The sequence below is a fragment of the Leucopleurus acutus genome (assembly GCF_964270905.1).
Source record: "Leucopleurus acutus genome assembly, chromosome: 5".
In the NCBI taxonomy this organism is placed as follows: domain Eukaryota; kingdom Metazoa; phylum Chordata; class Mammalia; order Artiodactyla; family Delphinidae; genus Leucopleurus; species Leucopleurus acutus.
Window position 1 is genome coordinate 124,854,135 of NC_139147.1, and position 13,035 is coordinate 124,867,169.

General features: G+C 39.8%; 1 protein-coding gene across 1 annotated transcript in view; it reads left to right on the top strand.

Moving 5' to 3' along the window:
- PIK3CB (phosphatidylinositol-4,5-bisphosphate 3-kinase catalytic subunit beta) overlaps positions 1-13,035 on the top strand; it is a 193,288-nt gene that overhangs the window by 1,136 nt on the left and 179,117 nt on the right. The window lies entirely within an intron of this gene.

Consider the following 13,035-nt stretch of genomic DNA (forward strand, 5'->3'; position numbering starts at 1 on the left):
GAAGAATATGGAAACAGACTCCTTTTTTTGCATTGCTACATACGAAGGGAGTGACAAGTGCTTTTGTAAACATCATCGTGGGCAGTGTTATTTCTGGTGAAGTCATCATAGTTAAATTAGATGAGTACTTATTTTGAAGCACTGAATGGGTGTTTGGAAATATGATTCCTAATAAAATCATCTCCAACGAGTCAGAATTCTCAGCAGTTCATTAATCATTTGGGGATTTTTAGGTTACACTGTAAGATTTTTATGGTAAAAGCAGAACTGCTTAAGTCATGATAAAGTAGCATAGGAAAGGGTGGTCCGGATAAAGATCTTAACCTAGTTCCAGAGGCAAGTGTGGAACAAAGTAAAAATCTTAAGCTTTAAAACTGGGATTGTATTCGCTAAAGCAAAAATGACTGAAATCAAAAAACTTTTTTGTACAACCCCTGATTCACATCCTAATGAGGGTCTTCTACCTTCAGAGTGGTTTTTTTTTTTTTTTAATTTAATTTAATTTTTGGCTGCGTTGGGTCTTCGTTGCGGTGTGCGGGCTTCTCATTGTGGTGGCTTCTCTTGTTGTGGAGCACGGGCTCTAGGCGCGTGGGCTTCAGCAGTTGTGGCTGGCGGGCTCAGTAGTTGTGGCTCTCGGGCTCTGGAGTGCAGGCTCAGTAGTTGTGGCCCACGGGCTTAGTTGCTCCGCAGCATGTGGGATCTTCCCGGACCAGGGCTCGAACCCATGTTGCCTGCATTGGCAGGTGGATTCTTAACCACTGCGCCACTGGGGAAGACCCACAGTGTTTTTTAGAAGTGGAGAAAATCGAGTTGGGTTTTGATTTATTGCCTTTTTTCACCTCTTGTCTGTATTTCTTACTTTTCTTAGAGACTCATCCATAAAGACTTTTGATCCAACTTGCTTTGTGAATGTAAACAAAATACATAGAAAAAAATTAAAAATTAACCTTGTAATCTAAATTATCTTCTTCCTTGTAGTCTCATTGTGTTCTTCCTAGATTATAACCTTCCCTGTTGTCTCACTGGTGAACCCAACAGTAGAAGCGCTGCTAGCCACTGTGAAAAGGCTAGGGGTCAGAAGTCACACCTTGGCTCTTAGGCCTGGTCCTGGGTCCCAGGTAGCTGAGACTTTGGGGATGTCACCCAGTCTTTCTGGGCCTCAGTTTTTTTTTTTTTTTTTTTATAGAATTTGAGAGTGTGTGGCCAGCAGGATGGGAGGGTGGTGGTGGATTAGAGTATCATATTATATAAAGGAACCTTCCAGGATACTCCACTTTTATGGTTTTCCTTCTCTTCACTCTTGTTTCTCTATCTCTTTTGTTGACTTTTCCTTCTCTTTGTGAATTCAGAACATCCTAATGCCTAAGGGTGTCCAAGCCCATCCCTCTACTTTTTTCTACCTGTATTCTCTCTGAGTGATCTCATCAAGTCCTGTGGTTTAAATACTGTCACCGTGCTGTTGACTCTCAGATTTTTCTCTCCAGTTCTGAACTTCACATTTCTTCTACCTGCCTACATATCTTCACTTCATTTGTCTATCTTAAACTTGACGTGTTCAAAGTGGAGCTCTTGATTTCCGTTCTTCAACCTGTTCCTTCCCCAGCAGTCTGCATTTCATAAGAGCACCCCTCTACCCCCCTGTTCCACCTACTTAAGTGAAAAATCTGGTGGTCATCCTTAATTCAGCGCTTTGCCTCACTCCTCCCCCACTTCCCCACACAACCAGTCCTTCAGCAAACCCTGTTGATTTTGCCTCCAAAATGTATCCCGAATATATTTACTTCACTTTATTTTTTATTTTTAAAAAATATTTATTTACTTTTTGGCTGTATCGGGTCTTAGTTGTGGCACATGGGCTCAGTAGCTGCAGAGTGTGGGCTTAGCTGCCCCGTGGCATGTGGGATCTTAGTTCCCCTGACCACGGATTGAACCGGCGTCCCCTGCATTGCAAGATGGATTCTTAACCACTGGACCACCAGGGAAGTCCCTACTTCACTTTATTTTTTATTGTCACCACCCCAGTTTTTCCTAGGTAGTAGCTTCCTAACTAGTCTCCTTGCCTCTGGCCTTGCTCTCCTACAGTCCATTTTCAGACAGCAGTCAGAGTGATCTTTACTTACTCTCCTGCTCCAGGGGCTAAAAAGTACTAAAAAGTAAGTCCAAACTCTACCTGCATTATCAGCTAATTGTCTTCCTTATTTTCTTGTTTGTTTATGGTCTTTTCCCTCCAACATATTATAAACTCTCTGATGGAAGGGACTTGGTTTTCCCTGGGGTATTCTCAGTAACCAGAACAGTGTCTGGAAAATTTAACTAATGTTGAATGAATGAATGTGTGAATGAAATACATTATAAAATCTTCCGATTCCAAGTATAACATGTACTGAACACACTTGACCCTTTTTTGGTCCCAGATTTGTGCAAATGAGGAAGTGATCACAGGGCCTAGAGTTATTCTATTAGTTATTCTATTCCTTACTTTCTCAGTCTTCATTAAGGTACTGTACCTCCTGAAAAGGCTAAGCATTTAGACGTCAAGCCGTTAATAACAAAAACAAATGTGGATTTTGTTCATTGTATACTGGATCATTAGTATTTTTGTGAATAAGAAGCCATACAAGTTTTCCAGCCTTGTTTTGTTCTTTAGAAGCGTTGAATTTTGGTCTTGACTGGAGGGGACTGGTTCTATAGAATGTGGTAGTTTAATCCAGTATTGCATACCAAATCCTATAGGGTAGCAGTTGCAATTTTTACAGAGAACAGGTGTGTTTATTTATTTCAATTACATTATTTTTTAAAAATCTGAGCCCCCCCTTGTGTGCATTTATGTAAATATCCTCTGAACCATTTGATTCAGTTATCATATCTTAACCATATCTTGGAGAGATAAGTGCCTATCATTTGGCTTCTGCTAACTGCTCACTTGCAAGCCTTGTCATGTTGTAGAAAGAGGCAAATAATTTAGGATTTTCCCCTTGCCTGAGACTGAAGCCCCAAAGACTATCTAGTAGGTTTGTGAAGAAAGAAGGGTATGGCAAAATCAAGGTGTAGAATTCCATTGTCAGAGTAGAAAATAGGAAAAAGATATGTTGGAGAAGGAAATCCTAGACTAGAAGAACAATACTGGAAATTTAGTAGAAGAGAAGAAGAAAAGGAAGATAAAGGAGAATATTACAGATTTTCAGGCTTGTGTGGGGCAACTTTGCTTCTCACTCCTTTTACCTTCTCATCTCCCTCTCCAAATTTTGACACTTTTTTTTTCCCTCTGCCTTCTCTCCACTGCCTGATTTGTATGGGCTATTTTTCTAAGGAGTGCCTATGTGCTTTTGGTAGTTTGATGTCTGCTGGGACACCTTGTGTGAAAGGATACTATCCTTTCTTGAAGAGGCCTTTCTGCTTTCTCATAATCAAAGTCTGGCTTCCTGTATTTTCCAGCCACTGGGTCCAGCTTTACCCTTTGGAGTGATTCTAAACTGGTGTACTTCCTTTTTAAGTTGTTCTCTCATATATTCCATGGTAACCTTTATGTTATCATCTCCAGGTTAAATAATCCTGAGTCACAAGCTTCCAGTTGAGAGAGGAAAAATGAAAGGTATTAGATGTATGGTTGGGTGTGTATAGTGTGTTACCTACCAGTTGCTCTGATAATGCAGATTGTGTATCTCTAATTCACACCTTTCTTTTTCTGAGTTGATAGTTTTTTTTTTTTAAATAAAAAAGGCATTTCTAAAAGGAGAGTGACCTTGAATATTAAAATTTTACAAAAACTTTTTCATGTACAGTCCTATGAGTTTTAACACATGCCTAGATTCTTGTAACTATCACCACCATTAACAATGTACAGAATAATTCCAACACCCCAAAGAATTCCCTCATGTTACCCCTTTGCGGTCAGCCTCCCCTTCATTTTTAACACTTGGAATTATTTTTTTTATTTTTTGGCCACCACACGGCTTGTAGGGTCTTAGTTCCCTGACCAAGGGTTGAACCCAGGCCCTTGGCAGTGAAAGCGCAGAGTCCTAACCACTGGACCGCCAGCGAATTCCCTGGATTTATTTGTTTTTTTAAAGGGAAAGTCTCTCATGCATAGAATATGTTAGAACTTGGAATAAGTGGATAATTGATCAACCTAATTGTTGGTTTTCTTTTAGAAATATAAATGAAAGAATTCCAGTCTTCAACATAACGGGTTTACATGCAATAAAGCAATAACCTTTGTAGATGGAGGAATGTTTAAAAGGCTTTAAATTAAAAAAAAATTATTGTATAACTTCTGGAACCTGTCAAGTGAGGCAAATCCCATGATGTCAAGTTACAATAGGGAGCATCTAACAAAGAAATTTGGAGGCGAAGTCTGTGATAAAATCATAAAGGATGGCATAACATATCTTCTCATGTGTCTTTGATAAACCCAGAATCCCATTTACTGCAATCGCAGGGTAAGCTAGGGTAAACTGGAGATTAATTTTGCCAAGGATTATGTTATGAAGTCTCAGCTTTTCTCTCTTCTCTCTCTCTAGCATTGTCACCTCTGCTAGACTATCCATTTTATTCCAGCACTTAGTTGTTTCAGGTATTCAACTCTCCTAGGGTTTGAGGGAAAGATGTGCTATCTTTATAGCTATGGTGTATTGCAAAGGTAGCTTTCCATTATTCGTTTAACTTTTTTCCAGCCTAAAGCAGTCAATAATTTAGAAATTCCCTCAATTCCTCAAAAAATTTACACATCCTTCCCCTGAGTCCTGGCTCCATGATCTATCTTTCCCCCACTTCTTCACCAAGAATGTATATTTCCTTATTTTCTTGATTATTTAAAGTAGGTCACCTGAGGTTATTATCGGTTGAGCCTTTAATAGGGGGAATTTACCGCCAAAATAAAGTTAATCTGGCAATCCCCTGTGTTGTGGTATTGTTAGAGCACAGGTCAGCAGCTCACAATCCCCAACTGCAAACCCTGGAGGGACTGCTGCATCCCTGACCCTGTAGCTTGTCTCCTGCTGCTCTGGCTACTTGGGAGACCACCGGGCAAATGCTCATTTGCCTTCAATGGAAATGCGAACCTGATTATCCATGCCTTCAGGAGGAGGATTATGTGGATTAAAAGAAATCCATGGGTAATCCAGAAGCTTTATTTAAACTGCAGTTTAACCACATTCCTGACCATAGTTTTTCTTTGCATTTCTAATAACTAATTTATAATATTTACCAATTTCATGTTTACCTCTTTGTACCGTTTAGAAGTAATGGTAGTTATGAAGTAGAGAATATGTGGGAAGGGACAAAGGAGTTAGATAATCTACAGGCATTGCCCCACATAACTTGGTGTTGACTGGATGGTTTAACCAGTAAGGTTTAGTAATGCTTACTAGACCTTGAAGCCCTGAATTCCATGAATTCCTTACCTGCTGAGCCACTGGAAGAAATTTGAGGTGACTGTCAACAAGAGGCCAAACTCCATTTTGAGACATTTGTACTTTGCTAGCTTAAATGATTGAGCTTTTGTGATTTAAATGAGTATTGCAGATTGTCAGAATTATAAATTTACTGCAATTTGAAGTTCCCTTTAATGTTTATTTAATCACTTAACCTGTTAAACATTTTCATAGGAGTTAAAATGAAGACCTATTTGAAATAGAGGTGCTCATTTCTTGTAGCCAGGCTGCTATTTACTACCTCTGACATGTTACTTACATGTAGTTACACAGTAACTAATTTCTATTAAATAGTTGAAATATGGTCATTTAAAATTGCTTATTCTTGAACTACTGATATAGTGTAGATCTTGTATTTAGATATCATACTATTAAAATCAGTGTTTTCCTCTGACTTTATAAATCAATACAAATTGCTGCCCTTATGTTATCTGAACACAAATTTATTTAAAACTTATTTCTGCAGTTGTATATTTTCAAAAGTTAGGTTTCATGTTTATCAGCTACATGGACATCATTCCTCCAATGAGATTCATTGTAGTTAATTATTAGAGGCATGTCCTGGGGAAAACCAACTGGAATTCTCTTAACACACTTGTTTTTTGCACTGTGAGCCTAAGGAAACATCCATAGAAGATGGTTGTTGATTTTGGACAATGTTATGATCAATTATAATTATTTTATTTTTGTTCTTTTGATGGCTGTGGAAATTTCACATTTTCATTGGAAATCATTAGTTCTTAACTCTTGATGTACTTTACTCAACATTCCATTATTAAATTATTAAAATTTTCCCTAACTGAGAGGCTTCTGGGTTTTAGATTCTCATTCTACCTACAAGGAATGTCTACTGTGTGTGTGTGTGTGTGTGTGTGTGTTATAGAGAACTATATATTGCTGTACCAACCAGTAACAATTGTTTTACCTTTAACTTATGAAGAATTTACTATCTTCTCCTTGAGAGCCAGGCAATTATTTTTTAATCAGTGACTTCTTTAATTCTATGTATTCTATTGTTACCTGCTTCCTTTTATCAATATGTTCTTTTGTCATTTAAAGCTGTGACTGTCAGTATAGCCTATTAGAAAAACTCTGTGTGATTTACTATATAGGATTAAACTATAACCAAAGTTAGCATTATTGAATGCTCACCTATATGTCAGATTATGCTAACTCCTCTTTGTGCATTATTCATTTTATCTTCATAACAAACTTGTAATGAAGGTACTAATGATATCCTCATTTAAGAGATGAGGAGGGCTCCCCTGGTGGCGCAGTGGTTGAGAGTCCGCCTGCCAACGCAGGGGTTCCGGGTTCGAGCCCTGGTCTGGGAAGATCCCACATGCCACGTAGCAGGTAAGCCCGTGTGCCACAACTACTGAGCTCGCGAACCACGGCTGCTGGGCCCACGTGCCACAACTACTGAAGCCTGTGCCTAGAGCCCGTGCTCCACAACAAGAGAGGCCACTGCAATGAGAAGCCCACGCAGCGCAACAAAAAGTAGCCCCCGCTCGCCGCAACTAGAGAAAACCTGCACACAGTAACGAAGACCCAATGCAGCCATAAATAAATAAATTTATTAAAAAAAAAAAAGAGATGAGTGAACTGAAGCTTTGGGAAGTTAACATGCCAGGTGGCACACAGCTTTTAAGTGGGAGAGTCAGGTTTTGAACTCCGGTCTGTATGACTCTAGAATTTATGCTTTTGCTTATTTATTTATTTTTAAATTTATTTTTTTTGAGGAATAGGTGATTTACAATATTATATAAGTTTCAGGTGTACAACGTAGTGATTCACAATTTTTAAAGGTTATACTCCATTTATAGTTATTATAAAATATTCCCTGTCTTGTACAATGTTCTCTTGTAGCTTATTTATTTTATACATAGTAGTTTGTACCTCTTAATACCCTACCCCAGGAGTCCCCAACCCCCAGGCCACAGACCGGTAGTGGTCCAAGGCCTGTTAGGAACTGGGCCGCACCGCAGGAGATGAGTGGCAGGTGAGCGAGCAAAGCTTCATCTGCCGCTCCCCGTGGCTTGCATTACTGCCTAAAGCATCTTTTGCATTATGACCTGAACCCCCTCCTGCCCCCCACCCCTGTCCCTGCCCTGGCCGTGGAAAAATTGTCTTCCACGAAACTGGTCCCTGGTGCCAAAAAGTTTGGGGGCCGCTGCCCTACCCCATCTTGCTCCTCCCCCCTTTCCTCTCCATACCACTAGTTTGTTCTCTATATCTGTAAGTCTTTTTTCTTATATTCACTAGTTTGTTTTAATTTTTATATTCCACATATAAGTGTTATCATACAGTATGTCTTTCTCTTTCTGACTTATTTCACTTAACATAATATCCTCGATATCCATCCATGTTGTTACAAATGGCAAAATTTTGTTCTTTTTATTTATAACGGAGTAGTAATCCATTGTATATATATATATATATATATACACCACTCTTCTGTATCCACTCATTTGTTGATGGACACTTAGGTTGCTTCCATATCTTGGCTATTGTAAATAATGTTGCTGTGAACACTGGGGTAGAATTTATGCTTATAGCTGATTGCCTCAATAGTTTTTTTATTTGTTAGGTCCTTCAGAGGAAGGTTGAAAGAGACTATATATATTTTTTTTTTTTCTTTTTTTTGAAGAGGGCTCTTTCCTTTCTTATTTTTTTAATTAATTAATTTATTTTTGGCTGTGTTGGGTCTTTGTTGCTGTGCGCGGGCTTTCTCTAGTTGTGGTGAGCAGGGGCTACTTTTCATTGTGGTGCGTGGGCTTCTCATTGTGATGGCTTCTCTTGTTGTGGAGCATGGGCTCTAGGCCTGTGGGCTTCCGTAGTTGTGGCTCGTGGGCTCTACAGTGCAGGCTCAGTAGTTGTGGCGCATGGGCTTAGTTGCTCCGCGGCATGTGAGATCTTCCCAGACCAGGGCTCAAACCTGTGTCCCCTGCATTGGCAGGCAGATTCTTAACCACTGTGCCACCAGGGAAGCCCGAGACTATATAAGTTTAAAGTGTTGCTTTTTAGTGTAATAATCACCACCTTCATTACAGTACCTGGGTATTTGAAAACAGGAAGCAATTTTCTAATCATTTAAGCATTAACTTTCACTCACTACTCTTAAACAAGTTTTTATGTGTATAGTCCTGTTTTATGGATTAGAGTTAAGAGTTAAACAATGAATTAGTTATGTGATATAGTGTACCTTTAAAAAAAAATTTTATTTATTTATTTAGGTTGCACCGGGTCTTAGTTGTGGCATGCGGGATCTTTAGTTGGGGCATGTGGGCTTCTTAGTTGTGTCATGTGAACACTTAGTTGTGGCAGGCATGCGGGATCTAGTTCCCTGACCAGGGATCAAACCCCGGCCCGCTGCATTGGGATTGCGGAGTCTTACCCACTGGACCACCAGGGAAGTCCCATACCTTTGTTTTGAATGTAAGATGAGCTTTTTCTTTTCCCTTGGCTTTACAATTGGACTGTGGTTTTGTGGTTTGTCATATATGTGTAAGTAACAAAAATACTTAATGTATGACTTTGTATAGTTAGAGGTCCTAGTCCGCTTGTGTAGATCATCTCTACAGATTTTTTTTTTTTTTTTTTTTTTTGCGGTACGCGGGCCTCTCACTGTTGTGGCCTCTCCCGTTGCGGAGCACAGGCTCCGGATGCGCAGGCTCAGCGGCCATGGCTCACGGGCCCAGCCGCTCCGCGGCATGTGGAATCTTCCCGGACCGGGGCACGAACCCGTGTCCCCTGCATCAGCAGGCGGACTCTCAACCACTGCGCCACCAGGGAAGCCCTACAGAGTTTTAAAATAAGAAAACACAGTTTTTTTTTCCTCTTCTGCTTAGGAAATTTGTTTGGGTGTTATATTAAAACATGTTGCTAAGCTTGATCCTAAATTATTGGGAATAGAGGAAGTTAAACATAAATTTACTTTTTTTTTTCATAAATTTACTTTGAATAAATGAACCAATAGACTACAGTTGTTAATCCCTTAACTTAAAAAAATAGTGAATTGAGAAGCATTAATACTATTTGGGCTTTTTTTTCATATTCACAGGAGAAAGGAATGTGAGCATTAACATTACATCTACCATTAGTAGTACTCAGACACATAGAAGGAGATGCATAGGACACAATGGAGGTTTTCTTTCTAACTCTGGAGCCCAGTTAACTTGTTTCAGGCAAGTTTCTGGTTGTTGTGCCATTATAAGCCATTATGACAGCACGTCCAATCTGCAAATGGGGAATTAGTGATTATTTTCTTTACAGCTGAAGAGTTGAGCTCTTACTGAGTATGCCTCTTCCCATAGACAAGCCGTGAGTGGGCTCAAATTGGGGCAGGTGGGTCACTTTTCCCTCTTAGAAGTCTGAACTTGTTTCTTTTGACAGTAATCTCAGTGACTCACAAATGTTATTTTAGTTACCCAGTTCGCCTTTAACATTATTTCCCAAATTGTGTATTATTTTACAAAATAAAATGCAAGCACTTAGAACAGGAAAATCCTGTCTTATAAATTCCATAATAATTGTTTTGAGCTAATCACTATTTTAAATTCATTTATAAGCAATGGTTTCTATAGATGAGAACTGTGTAGTTACAAAATTACAGGTATTCTTTCGTCATTCCTGAGTGGGTGTGGAGACCTAAAGCCACCGATGTATTATCCATTTTGAAAATGAACTATTTAATAACTTAAGAGAAGTTTTGGACTGACTACATCTAGTTAGTTGTATGCTGAGGTTGGGATCTGATTTTAGAAAAGAAAAATATTTTTAAGGAATACAATCCTTCTTGAAGTCTTCGTATATTGACAGTGTCAATAATGTTTGCCTTAAAATGTAATCTTAAAAGGTAGCAATTTTTTTTTTTTTAGAAAATTGCTAAGGTCATTTTATTTTATTTTTAAAATTAATTAATTAATCTTATTTTTGGCTGCATTGGGTCTTTGTTGCTGCACGCGGGCTTTCTCTAGTTGTGGTGAGCGGGCTTTCTCTAGTTGTGGCAAGTGGGGGCTACTCTTTGTTGTGGTGTGCGGGTTTCTCATTGCGGTGGCTTCTCTTGTTGTGGAGCACAGGCTCTAGGCACGTGGGCTTCAGTAGTTGTGGCCCGTGGGCTCAGTAGTTGTGGCCCACGGGCTCTAGAGTGCAGGCTCAGTAGTCGTGGCACATGGGATTAGTTGCTCCGTGACATGTGGGATCTTCCCGGACCAGGGCTTGAACCTGTGTCTCCTGCATTGGCAGGCAGATTCTTAAAACACTGCACCACCAGGAATCCCTAAAAAATTTTTTTTAAATTTTTGGCCGTGCCACACAGGTTGCGGGATCTTAGTTTCAGGACCAGGGATCAAACCTGCGCCCTCGGCAGTGAAAAGCGTAGAGTCCTAACTGGACCACCAGGGAATTCCCTGCATTATTATTTAAAATGGAAAAATTCTTTATTTTTTAATGTACAAAATTGTTTATTTTTTTCAGGAATTTAAAAATACATACCAATTTAAACTGAATACATGTTAAGTTAGTGTTTAATTTCCCAACTATGCAGTTGATATTATAAGGAAGTGCTCCATTCAGTTAAAACCTAATGAATAACATCAACTTTTTCTGGCTTACTTTTCTGAAGATAATTGGTACATAAACATATAATTTAATCCTTTTTATTATTTATTTATTTTTATTTTGGCCATGCCGTGTGGCTTGCAGGATCTCGGTTCCCCAACCAGGGGTTGAACCCAGGCCACGGTAGTGAAAGCCCGTAATCCTAACTACTAAGCCACAAGGGAACTCCCTAGATGCAGGCTTTCTGAAAGGATACCCCAAAACTGCTATATGTTGGTTGCCTCTGGGGAGTGTAACCTCGGATGCTGAGAGACATTTGTGGTAGGGAGACTTTATTGTATATCCGTTTGTGCTTTTGAATTATGTGCCTTTGAATTTCCTTTTGTGATTTTGAATTTATGTAATCAATGCATGTAACTACAAAGTAAAGAAATTCAGCTATTTTGATGATTAAAAAGGTAATTTTGTAAGGTATTACAAAATTAAACACAGTGGACACTCTAATGTTTAGTTTAAGTGTCATTAAAGCTTAAGAAAATTGTATTTATTCTGTCTTCTACATTGACTTGTATTATACCTGTACAATTAATGCATAGGTGGGTAAGATGGAGGTCTAACCCTGTGTTAGGCATATTAATAATGATAGCCAAGGTTTATGGAATGCTTACAATATAGCAGGCACTTTGCTAAATCCTTTATGGTGGCATTGCTTGTTTGCTGCTTTCCCTCTGAGGGAAGGGCTGCTATCAAGAATATTAATTTTTGGGGCTTCCCTGGTGGCGCAGTGGTTGAGAGTTCGCCTGCCGCTGCAGGGGATACGGGTTTGTGCCCCGGTCCTGGAAGATCCCACGTGCCGCCGAGCGGCTGGGCCCGTGAGCCATGGCCGCTGAGCCTGCGCGTCCGGAGCCTGTGCTCCGCAACGGGAGAGGCCACAACAGTGAGAGGCCCGCGTACCGCAAAAAAAAAAAAAAAAAAAGGAATATTAATTTTTCATTTCAGTTGTTACCTCTTTCCTGTATTGAGTTGTCAAAAGCAATTTTAGGGCTTCCCTGGTGGGGCAGTGGTTAAGAATCTGCCTGCCAATGCAGGGGACACGGGTTTGAGCCTTCCGGGAAGACCCCACATGCCGTGGAGCAATTAAGCCCGTGTGCCACACTACTGAGCCTGCACTCGAGAGCCTGTGAGCCACAACTGCTGAGCCCACGTCCCACAACTACTGAAGCCCACGCGCCTAGAGCCTGTGCTCCGCACCGAGAAGCTACCACAGTGAGAAGCCTGCACACCGTATCGAAGAGTAGCCCCCGCTCACCACAACTAGAGAAAGCCCGCATGCAGCAACGAAGACCCAATGCAGCCATAAATAAATAAATTAATTAATTTAAAAGAAAAGTAATTTTAATATCAAATCCTCACTGGTGGCAGTTCTCAGATTTATTCACATTTTGCTACACACCAGGATCCAAATCTATTACTGTCTCTTTGAAGGAGATATCAAACCGATCCAGAATGAGCAGGATAATTATTTTAGTCAATAGTTTCTACTCCATACGCTTCAATCTTTTTATCAGACTGCTTTAGTAGCTATTAAAATTTGTCTGAAATTTAAAAAATAGATTAATTTGGTTGCCTCTAATCATCAGATTATTTGGAGAATTGCTCAACTGTCCCTTGATTGCATTTGTACAAGTAGCCCAAGATCCTTGGAGTAGAATTATAAAATATACTTCTGTGATCTGAGGGCAGACTTGGAAGGATTCCCTTCAAAGGTAGGGAGACAGGGAGGGGAAGTATTACAATATATGCAGTCCAGAAGAGCAGTGAGGGATGCTTAACTATGACAGTGGGTTTGAGAAGGGGAAATTTGCATTAGAGAGATAGTGAACATTTTTTTTTAAAGATTTATTTATTTATTATATATTTATTTAATGTATTTTTGGCTGCATCGGGTCTTAGCCGCGGCATGAGGGATCTTCGTTGTGTTGCGTGGGCTTCTCTTTAGTTGTGGCATGCAGGTTTTTGCTTCTCTAGTTGTGGCGCACAG